Raw genomic sequence first — 11,493 nt, forward strand, 5'->3', positions numbered from 1 at the left:
GATTTCGAGAGCATTACGCGAGACCCATGGCGTCCCAACTATATAAGAGCATCAACCCCCAAAACTCAGGTACGCACGATTACTTGCTCCCTAGCCTACTAACTTTCAGCTCGCACAACTCAATACTAACTTAAGCATCGGAGCGACCTCGCCAGGTTAACCACCCCGGGTTTTCTGATCCTTTGTCATGTAGCTTGGTCCAGCTTGCTACGCGACTAAGGTTCAAGTCACCTTCCAGCTAGGAGCTTCCAGCTCGCGCATAATCAGGAATCATAGATGCAACCCATGGTAAGTTGAAAAGAATGATTAACCATATTTGCAATTGACATAGGTGAGATGTGATGATTCTGAAAGGATTTTTCATTTCGAGCAAACCAAATATAATACCAAGCCATGGAAATCCAACCCAGAATATAAAAAGAGATTGGTCAGGTATTAGGTTATGCAAATTTTTAATGCCTGTAGTCCAAGAATTTTGAAAAATATGTGGTAGTTGAAGATTCCAAGGGTTGGTGAAGAGAACAACTTGGGGAAAATTGACAATTAAGAAAAAGGTGGGTTAATGATTATATTTCAGTATTACAAAAGACACAAACATTATATGCTTCTTGTTTTACCCCAACTTCTATTTGTTTATAATTATTATTCATTTTTATTAATTCTTCTAATAATTTTTATTAATTATTCATCATGTTTTATTAAATCTTTATAATTTTTATTAATTATCTTTAAAATTAATACTCTTAATTTTTTGTAAGTATTATTATTATTTTTTTATAAATTCCTTTACTATTTTTATTAATTATTTTGTTATTTATGTTACAAATAATTAATACTTTTTTGTATTAATCATGATTAAATTGTATTTTTTAAATTATTTATATTGTTTAAAAAATATAAGATATTTTTATTGTAGATCACCTCACATGTTGTATATGATATGCATGAAATAAAAAACAAAGTGTGGATTGAACAACACCACACCTTGTACAATGCCCACGAGGTGTGGTGCAGTTAGCACCTGTAGTGTGGATGAGAACAAACCACCCAATTTCACATCCACACTATAGAATACCCACTTAATCACAATATATGAGTTGGTTTGTGCTTGCCCACATTTTAAGTCCAATAAGCTTTTGCATGATGTGGTGTGTAAGAGAATAAAAAAATTATAAAGGGGCCTTACCTAAAAACTTAAGCTTTTAGGTTCAATGGTTTTTTGAAGTGGAGTATGAGTGACGAGTTATTTTATTATTGTTTGGCCCATTTATATATATGTTTATGATGATACTTAATAGAGAAATGAAATACTTCCATTTTTTTCTATTTTTTATATAGTTAGATAAACTTGAGAGTTCGCTCAATAAATGAATAAACAATTGACTTGGGTTCCATTATATGGTACTATCAAAACAAAATGTCACTTTCTTTCAAATTGAATTACTTACACACATATATTGCTCTATGAGATAATGCAAATTCAGAATTAATATATGATTAATCCATATTCTTTATTTTGTGGCTTCGGAAGGATTAGGGGTGCAAATGGATCAGATCAGGATCAGATCTGATCCAAGACCTGATCCTATTTGGTAGAACTCGAATCACCTCAGTTTGGATGTTCAAATTGGATTGGATCTATCCAATCTGAGAAGATCCGATCCGATGTATATTATATATTTATAAATCTAAATATATATAATACATATATATGTTATTTATTTATTTATAAATATATTTTTATAAATTTGTTATATTATTTATTTTTTATAAAAAAACATGTATATATATGATGAAAATAATTAAAAAATGCTTTTATTTTTTATTTTTACTTTATTTAAATTAGTATATTTTATTTTATTTTAATAATTTATTAATTTTTAAAGAAAACAAATTGGATCAGATTAGATCTGAAGATCCGACTTACAATAGGATTCAAATTCAAATAGAGTCCTATCCGATCTGAACGAATTTTCAATTTGGATTAGATCCAACATAAACATTGTCGGGTCGAGTTCAAATATACCCTGATTTGAATATGATCCAATCTATTTGCATCCCTAGGAAAGATGCACCTAAGCAAAAGAATTTAGATAATCCACTAAAAAATACTTCCCTTCCTAAAGGAAAGAAACCTAAACCTATAGGGATAAAAAAAAATCCAAAATTCAAGGTTGGTCAGTCAAACACTTCAAATTTCTCTTTGATGCAAGTTACTTTTTTCAAAAAATAGCCCTAGGCCATAGAAAAAAAAATAAAATGACAAATTTATTAATAATCATTAAAAACCGAGGGGGACATAAAGCTTAACCCAAAGGAGAAAAAAATAAACAAATACAACTATAGAAAGGAGCACAACTCTAACCTATATTCTATGATCTCAATCATTCAACAAATAGATTGAATTACGACCATCTGGTCCAGTCTGGTTTTGAAAACACTACTTTTGAACGAGCAAGCACTAGAAAGTCAAAGGGTTGTTCTTTGACATAAGTTTACAATCTCCTAAAGGAGCATCAATTCACCAAGGAGTAACACAAGATTGAATTACTGCTAAAAAGCTTCGATCTCCAATGGAAAACATGGGAGGTAAGCCATTTTACTAAAATGGTGACTTCCATCATTTTCAATGATTTAATACCAGCAACCCTAAACCTACTATGCATCCATCCTTAATAGCACAATGTATCCTTTTTGAGGTGTTTGTCATCTCGAAATACCTTCATAAGCCTTAGGCCATGTTTGAGAGTGCTTATGTTAAAAATAAGTGCTTATTGAATAAGTGTTTAAAAACAAGTGTTTATTCGAATAAACACTTATTTGCATTTGGCACCCAACTTTTTAAGTGCTTATTTTAAAAAACAAGCATTTATTTTACATTGGGTGTTTGGTGGTCTTTTTCTCTAATAAGCACTTAAATAAACAATTGTGACTCTTTTATCCTACATTTTATTTCAAATTTTCAAATTATTCAATCCAAAGTGAATAAATAAAAGTACTTTGATAGAAGTGACTTTATAAAAGTACTTTTACAAAAGTGCTTTCATAAAAGTACTTTGATAAAAGCACTTCCGTAAAAAAAAATTATAAAAGTGCTTTTGTAAAAAGTGTTTTTATAAAATTGTTTTCATAAAAGTGCTTTTGTAAAAGTGCTTTTACAAAAGTGTTTTTATAAACATGCTTTTATAAAAACACTTTTGTAAAAGTACTTTTATAAAAGTACTTTCATGAAAATAGTTTTGTAAAAGTGATTTTATAAAAGTACTTTCATAAAGGTACTTTTGTAATAGTGCTTTCGTAAAAGTACTATCATAAAAGCATTTTTATAAAAGTGCTTTCATAAAAGTACTTTTATAAAAGTGCTTTCATAGAAGTGCTTTTATAAAAGTGCTTTCATAAAAGTTCTTTTATAAAAGTGCTTTCGTAAAAGTATTTTCATAAAAGTACTTTTGTAAAAGTGTTTTCATAAAAGTTCTTTCATAAAAGTATTTTCATGTAAAACTACTTTTAAAGATGTGCTTTCATTAAAAGTACTTTTATAAAACTTTTATAAAAGTGCTTTCATAAAAGTTCTTTCGTAAAAATACTTTACTTTCGTAAAAGTTTCATAAAATTACTTTTATAAAAGTGTTATTTTAAAATTGTTTTTGTAAAAGGGTTATAATTGGTATTCTAAAAATTCAATAGGGACAATTATGAGAGAAAAATTAGGTTCAATTAGATTTAATTTAGCTCTAAAGATAGTGAGGCAAAATTAGGTTCAATTTAACTTAATTCCTCTCCTTTCATTTATGGGTGTTAATTGGACTGGATTTAGTCCAACCCAATACGATTCCATTACAAATGGGCCGGATTCAATCCAATCTGATGATATTTTGGACCATTTTGAACTCGTCTAACTTAATGTTTGAACCATCCATTTTGTTTAAATTAGTTTTATTCCAACTCAAACCTAGTCCATTTGACACTTTTATTTTTATCCTCTATCAATGGATCAGATATTGGTTCAATCAGGCCCAATCCAATATAAATCTATTACCAATAAACCAGGTCCAATCCAATCCAATAAACAAGGTTCAAAATATTGTAGCGTATCGGATGATATGTAATGTTCCAATAAGAACCCGATACACGAAACACGTATAAATCATTTATTCCGTTTCTTTTCATATGTATCGACCGATACGGGCCTATATTAGGCTATTTTGGATATGTATTGGCCGATACGGGCCTGTATTGGATTGTTTTGAATATGCATCGGTCGATACGAGCTTGAAATACAAACTGAATCGTTTATGTTCCCCTTCTTCCATTAATTTGGTTAATTATATTTAATACCAAATCTCTCTCGTTAATGTCATTTGTTACTCCTATATTTATGTCTAACTTCTCCTTCATTAATTAGTTAATTAGTCCTATATTTAAGACAAGTTTGAATTTTAACACCTAATTTCAATTCTCTCATTAATTTGATTAATTAATTATCCTCTCTCTCATTAATTTCGTTTCGTTAGTATAAAAACTACAAATGTTAACAATAGCAAGACTTAAACCTTGGTCACTAGATTTTAACACCCATAACTTTGCCACTAAGCCATTCCAATTTGCTTGTTTTAATTATATACATTTTTTGTTTTAAGTAAATTTTATCTTTTCTTAGTGGTGCTTATTAATAAATGCTGAAATTAATTTTTAAAACTTATATACTAATAAATATTAAGATAAATTATATTGGTTATTTGAAATTTAATGTATATATATTCACATTTTAGTTTTTTTTTTTTTTTTTGCTTTTTTCACATTTTAGTTATTTCATCATTTTCCAACGGTTACTAATTATACCTTGATATGGCACATTTTATATAAATATTAAAATATAGTTTTTTTACATTTAATTAAATGACTTATTTAGAATCATATAAATTAACTTTCCTATCTATTTATACATATAAATTATACCTTGTTACTAATATATTTTCTATCATATTTATACATATCTTATTTTTTTTCCCTATCTATACATATCTAAAACATATCCTCATACATTTATTAAAATTATCTTTCCGATATATTTTAAGTTACCAATAAATACCATCCATTTCGATATATCGTATTGGTCCGTATAACCTTCCAAATGTTCCAAATTATGACAGTTTCATCCATCATTATTATTTGCCGAAATGCCGGCTATATTTGAAATAAATAGGGAAAAAAAGTTGAAGCCGGAGGGAAACGTTGAATCATATAATTGACCACACGTATAGAAAATCTAGAATCATCATCAAAATAATTGATAATTCTCACCCAAGAAAAAGAAAACATCCCACGTCTAAGAAATGGAAATGACCGCATAATACCTTTCTATATACTGAGTATTTTTAGAAGAGTCTGACATTCTAATTATGATAGCATCATTTCGAGTTTTGACTCTCCTAATTTTTTTTGCCTGAATATTCTTTTCTTTAAGATCCATCCGAATATCTGATGGTGGATTCTAATCTTTTAAAAAACTATACACGTGGCAGCATAAGACGGCACTTCATTGATATGTAATGCGTATGACATCACGCTTCTTTTTCTTTCATTCTATTCGGTTCCCTTCCTTTCTTTCTTTCTTTTTGACCAAAGGAAAGGAGAGTTAAAAAGTAAAAACAAAAAACTCGAGTGGAGTGCAGGGTGCTATCCGTCATTTCGTTATCTTCGAACTCGTTTACTAGCGAATCTAGAAGCCTGGCGGTGGTATCGTGGCTTTCACGTACACACTACATACACAAGTTTCGGACCCTTATTGGCTGGCAGTGCCGTCCAGCTCATGCGCAAGGATCCCCAAGGATCTCCGACCTTCCAGATCGGATGCCCCCCCTTGTCATAGTCTGCAGGACCCCACACCTTGTGGGGGAGAGAAGATGTACGGAATTGAATGCAGACGTGAAATTTTCTCGAGAATGGACCCACTTTGATACCACCCCTTCTCGCGTGTGCTCTGCGAATGTGGAGTCCAATGTCACGGTCAAAGATAGCTGAATACGACACGTATTTATATACCAGTGGCTCATTTCGAGAGAATTCGGGTACGAGAAGGAATGGGGCGGCTCTGGTTACGAACTCGGGACTCGCAGCGGTCGGTACAGTACACGCCTACACGGGCAATTAGTCGATTGCCCCTAATTTCCTCTATTTCAAAATTTTGGACTACCACGACCCTAACCCAAAATTAGTTTAAAAGTGGGCTCACATCAGACATCTATGAGACTATGACCGTGTTTACCCTGGCCCAGCCCATTCATATCTGTAGCATACATGTCGTAAATGGGCCCATTGACATATAAATTAGTAACCAAACATCCTGCTGTGTGAGCTTTTGACCAATTGACCTGTAACATTAATTGATGGGACACTGGGGATAGGAAAGAATGGCCTCTTCGTTTGGGTGAATGGTCTGAATTTTTTTTCATATTTACCGCTAATGTCCTTATGTTTTCGTACTGTACTTTAGATGTTAAAGGTCCACTGCATCCAAACATCTTGCTATCACCCTCCAAGACGGACTGAAGTGATGAGGCATTATACGGGACCACTTTTAATAAAACTAAAAAACAGGTAGATGCCTAGATTCCATGCCTCACTTTTCCTTACGAGATGAGCCTGGTTTCTCATTTATACAATTATACCCCTTATTTTTTTTTCTATATTTTACACACTTCTCATAACTAGGGTTACATTGAAGTGATTGAACCAGCCCAAGAGATGTACCAAAATAATTATGTGGTGTATTCCTCTTATTTGTCTGGGTTTTCTGCCATGATCTAACTCATAAACTTAAAAAATAATATACGCATCCAAATGTTGTGAGACTGCTCTATGTAGAGTTGTAATACTTTAGTTCTTTAATTTAATTCCGTCAACAGGAAAAAAAAATGCAAGTGCAAGTGATATGCATGGTTTACCAACCAAACTGTTCTATCTATATGGACTGTCAAGGTCTAGTTTTGATGTAGACCATATAATAAAAGTTGAACTATAGATCGTGTAAGGATTAAAATATCAATAAGCCTCATATCCAAGCTAGGGTATCCATGCATATCAATATTATTGATACTTTTATTTTTTTATTTTTATTTTTTTACTGTGTTCATTATATAATCATCAAAGGGTTGGGGCCCATATATCGAAAGTTTTAAATTTTATAAAAGGCTTCTATATCAATGTATCCAAGCATATCTAGGTATATCGATAACTATTGTTTTGGAACACTCAAGATAGTGCTGGGTTGTCATGATCCAACCATTAATCTGGACCATTCAAATGGTGTTCCGTGATGATCCGAATGCATGGATATATAGTTTGATATTAGCAAATAAGATTACTTTTTGGTAAGCAAAAATAGCATTATCTATCACGAAACAGAATTCAAGTACAGATAGAATGCAAGAATTCAAGTAGCAGGAGACTTATTGATTAAAGATGTTATTTGATGCAAATTGTTTTTATTGCCTGATACAACACTAGTCAAAAGTTTCCAAATAGCATAAGGATAGGGGACAAAGTGGTTAATTGACCTCACATCACCTTAGAAGGCCAAGTCAACCTAAGAGCAGTTAATTTGGCTGAGATCGGATTTACTCCTCACACCTGATACCTCACAGGCGCCTCACATGCACAAACATTTTTCGTACTTGTTAGTTATTATTCACGGGAGATGTTCCCAATGCACAGTGGATGTGCCTGTGAGGAGCAGATCCCATCACAAATTGGCCAAGCCAACTTGACTAAGCTCACCTAAGCTAGCCTGATTGACCTAACTAAGCTCACCTAACCCTAATTGACTTGGTCGAATCGACTTGACCTGACCACGCTAATTTAATACCAACTCATGACACGCACATTTGATCAACCAAGGAAGCAACACATGGACATCCATTAAAGTATTAACACCACCACATTCAAAGTAGGCCCACTACCTACCATGTGCATGTAACGAGTTAACCCAGGGTGTGACAACTGAACCGAGCTCCAACCACGTGTGACTGTCGTGCCCATTCTTGAATGGAGCTCCTCTACCATAAATAGATGAGCCCCTCATTTGTTTCAACACACTACGTCGGGTACTACACACAAGGCATACACCAAATAACTTAGCACACCTCACTTCATATCATGTGTAATTGAATTCTTCAACTCACTTTCTATATTTTTGACATTACTGACTTGACCATCGAAATCCACACCTTGGGTATCACCCAGAGCCTCTAACATTCCTTTATGATTATAGGTAACCCTCCTACAGCCAAGTCTCCCTAGACTCTAGGTGATAACCTCTCAACCAAGATTTGACACCTTTGTTCTTTTTCATCACCTATTTATATTTATACTATTGTACATCATCAAATATTATATATACATACTGGTAAATATGTACATGGCAATTTTAGATGAAGATAGTAATATACATCCAAATTATTTTAAATTTTGTATATATTTCTATGTGTATAAAATAATTCTATATTATAGTATCCCAAATGTTTTCTATAAATATTTTGTATTTTTTGTATTCTTATCTTTTTTTAATTTTTATTATTTAATTATAACATCATGGATTGGCCCATCTGACCCAGATGGCTGACCTTACCCACCACCTAGACAAAAGGACAATTTCATTTTTTGGTTCAATTTTGAAAAAAAAAATGTGATTTATATTGTTAAAAGTATTAGATATAGATCTAATAACATAATTTATTGGTGAGAAAGTATCTTAAATATATCATTTAATGAGAGAGATTGGACGTTAATACCTCAAATATATGACTTAATGAGAGGGATTTGAATGAGGCGAAAAATAATAGTTCAAATTACATTTTTTACCCTCGCAATTAAAAAGGGACTAAATTCAAATTACATTTTTTACATTTTTATAGTTCCATGTGTATAAAAATAATTCTTATTTATGACACTTGCTTTTGTTTAATATGATGAATATACAATATTAGAGGTGCACCCAAATGATTTTTTTTTGCAAAATTTATGTATTTTTTAATTTTTATTATTTAATTATGACATCAAATATTGACACATTTGACCTAAAATTTGAATTGTCGACCTAGACCAAATAGAAAATCAATTTCATTCTTTTATGGTTTTAAAATTTGTATTTCATTTGCATTATCAATGAAAACAATTTTTGTTTATGACACATTATTTTTCTTTAATATGATTAATATAAAATATTAAAGAAATTACCCATTTTTTCTACATATTTTATTTAACTGTGACATCATGGATTCACCCAATTGGCCCAAATGGTTGAATTGGCTTACCCACCACTTGGATGGAAGAATGGTTTTTTTTTTTTTTTTGTTAATTTGAAAAAAAAAAAGGTAAATTAATGAAACCTCCCTTGAAGTTTCTAACCGTTGCTGAAATCTCCCTTGAAGTTCGATGACTGCAATCGCCTCCCTTGAATTTTCTAATACAGTTGCAAGTAGATCCCCCTCTCTTAGAATCATCTAACAAGAGGCACACAAATGTCCAGAATACCCATGTAGTTATTATTGAGGCTAGTTTTTGCATAACAAACAATACAAACTTTAAACAACAAAAAAAAGTTTAAATTTGTAACTTTACCTTTGAGGGATTCATATGAAAGGAAAATGTATAAAATAATTCAATTTCAGAAAAGATCGGAAGGGTTTGGGATATTAATTGATATGAAGGAAAAACTTGGAAAAATAAGCATTTTAGTCAAAGTAACTACATAGTTATTTTGGACATTTTCATGTCTCTTGTTAGAGGATTATAAGAGAAAGGTTATACTTGCAATTATGTTAAAGTTCAAGAGAGGTGATTGCAATTACCAAACTTCAAGGGAGGTTTACAACAATGGTTAGAAACTTTAGTTTTAGCATTTTACCCTTTAAAAACATGGGTTTCATATTGTTAAAAATTATTTTTGTATTTGATAAAGATCTAATTATTATAATTATTAAATAAAAAATACTTCAAATACAAGATTTAATGTGAGAGAATTTGATTTAATACCTTATATATATATAACATAATGAGAGGGAATTAAATAAGGTGAAAATTATAAATGGTATTACATTATTATCTCTTAGAATTAAAGAGGGACTAAATTCAAAAATAGGGGTAGTTTAGTAAAGTTCTACTCCCTCATTGGTACTTTTAATAATATAAATAAATATATTATATGAACGTTTGTATGTATGTATGTATGTATGTATGCATGTATGTATGTATGTATGTATGTATGTATGTATGTATGTATGTATGTATGTATGTATGTATGTATAAAGTAAAAGTAAATATACACAAAAATTCCGATTTCACATAAAAAAATTAAATTACAATAAAAATTATTATTATTATTATTATTATTATTATTATTATTATTATTAAATTTTGTATTCTATTTCTATCATAAATAAAAATAAATTTTATTTTAACAATTATTTTTATTTAATATGATGAATATATAACATTAGGAATGTTCCCAAATGTTTTAGACAAAATTCTATACTTTTTTATTTTTTGTGTTTTATAATTTTTAATTATTTATTATTCAATTATGACACCATGAGTTTACTTGAAAAGTTGGATAGTTGACCCACCATCTAGGTAGGAAAACAACTTTGCTTTTAGATCAATTTTAAATTATACATTTCATCTACATTATATAAATAATTTTTACTTATTAGGCTTAATCTTTGTTTAATATAATTAATATATTAGAGATGTGTATAACTTTTTTATAATTTTTATATTATTTTGATTATTTGTACTTTTTCTTTTTAAAGACTTATTATTTAACCATGACATCATCGTTTAATCCATTTAACCCAACCCACAACCCAAAAAGGAAAATATTTTGGCTTTTAGATTTTCTCTACTTTTTTTGTGGTTCTTTTTATTTTCTATTTTAAAACTTTATTATTTGACTATTTCATCATTTCATTTCTAAGTTGATTTTAGATTTGACATTCCATTTTCATCATTAATAAAAAGACTTCTTATTGATGAGGGGTAATTTGATCCTCCGAATCACATCACGACACGTGGTCTTCGAGCAACACCTTGGTGCTGTGTAAGCGAACTAGCTCGGTGAGTTAGCCTAAAACACCTTGCCCAAGCCGAGCTGACAGGTCTCCCAGTTTATAGCAACTTGCCTCAAAACCGGCGGAGCTACAGGAATTGATGGTGATTAGTGACCTGCCAGGCCAGTCCGTTGACTTGTCCCGAAGATACGTTAACAACCCGAGATCTCTGGAACATTAATGCCTCAACCATTGGACCAACTTACCGCACTACATGCCTCAAAGTTACTCGGGCATATCGTAACCCCTATGCAGATCTCGTAACCGATGTAATAACTCACCTGACCAATTATTTTCATTTTTTCTATATTTTATATTTTATTTATTTTAATTTTTTATTATTACATTATGGCATTGATGATTAATTCATTTAAACCCAAATGGT

The sequence above is a fragment of the Nelumbo lutea genome, chromosome 5, assembly GCF_056320005.1.
Source record: "Nelumbo lutea isolate HS-2025 chromosome 5, American lotus-T2T, whole genome shotgun sequence".
Taxonomy (NCBI): domain Eukaryota; kingdom Viridiplantae; phylum Streptophyta; class Magnoliopsida; order Proteales; family Nelumbonaceae; genus Nelumbo; species Nelumbo lutea.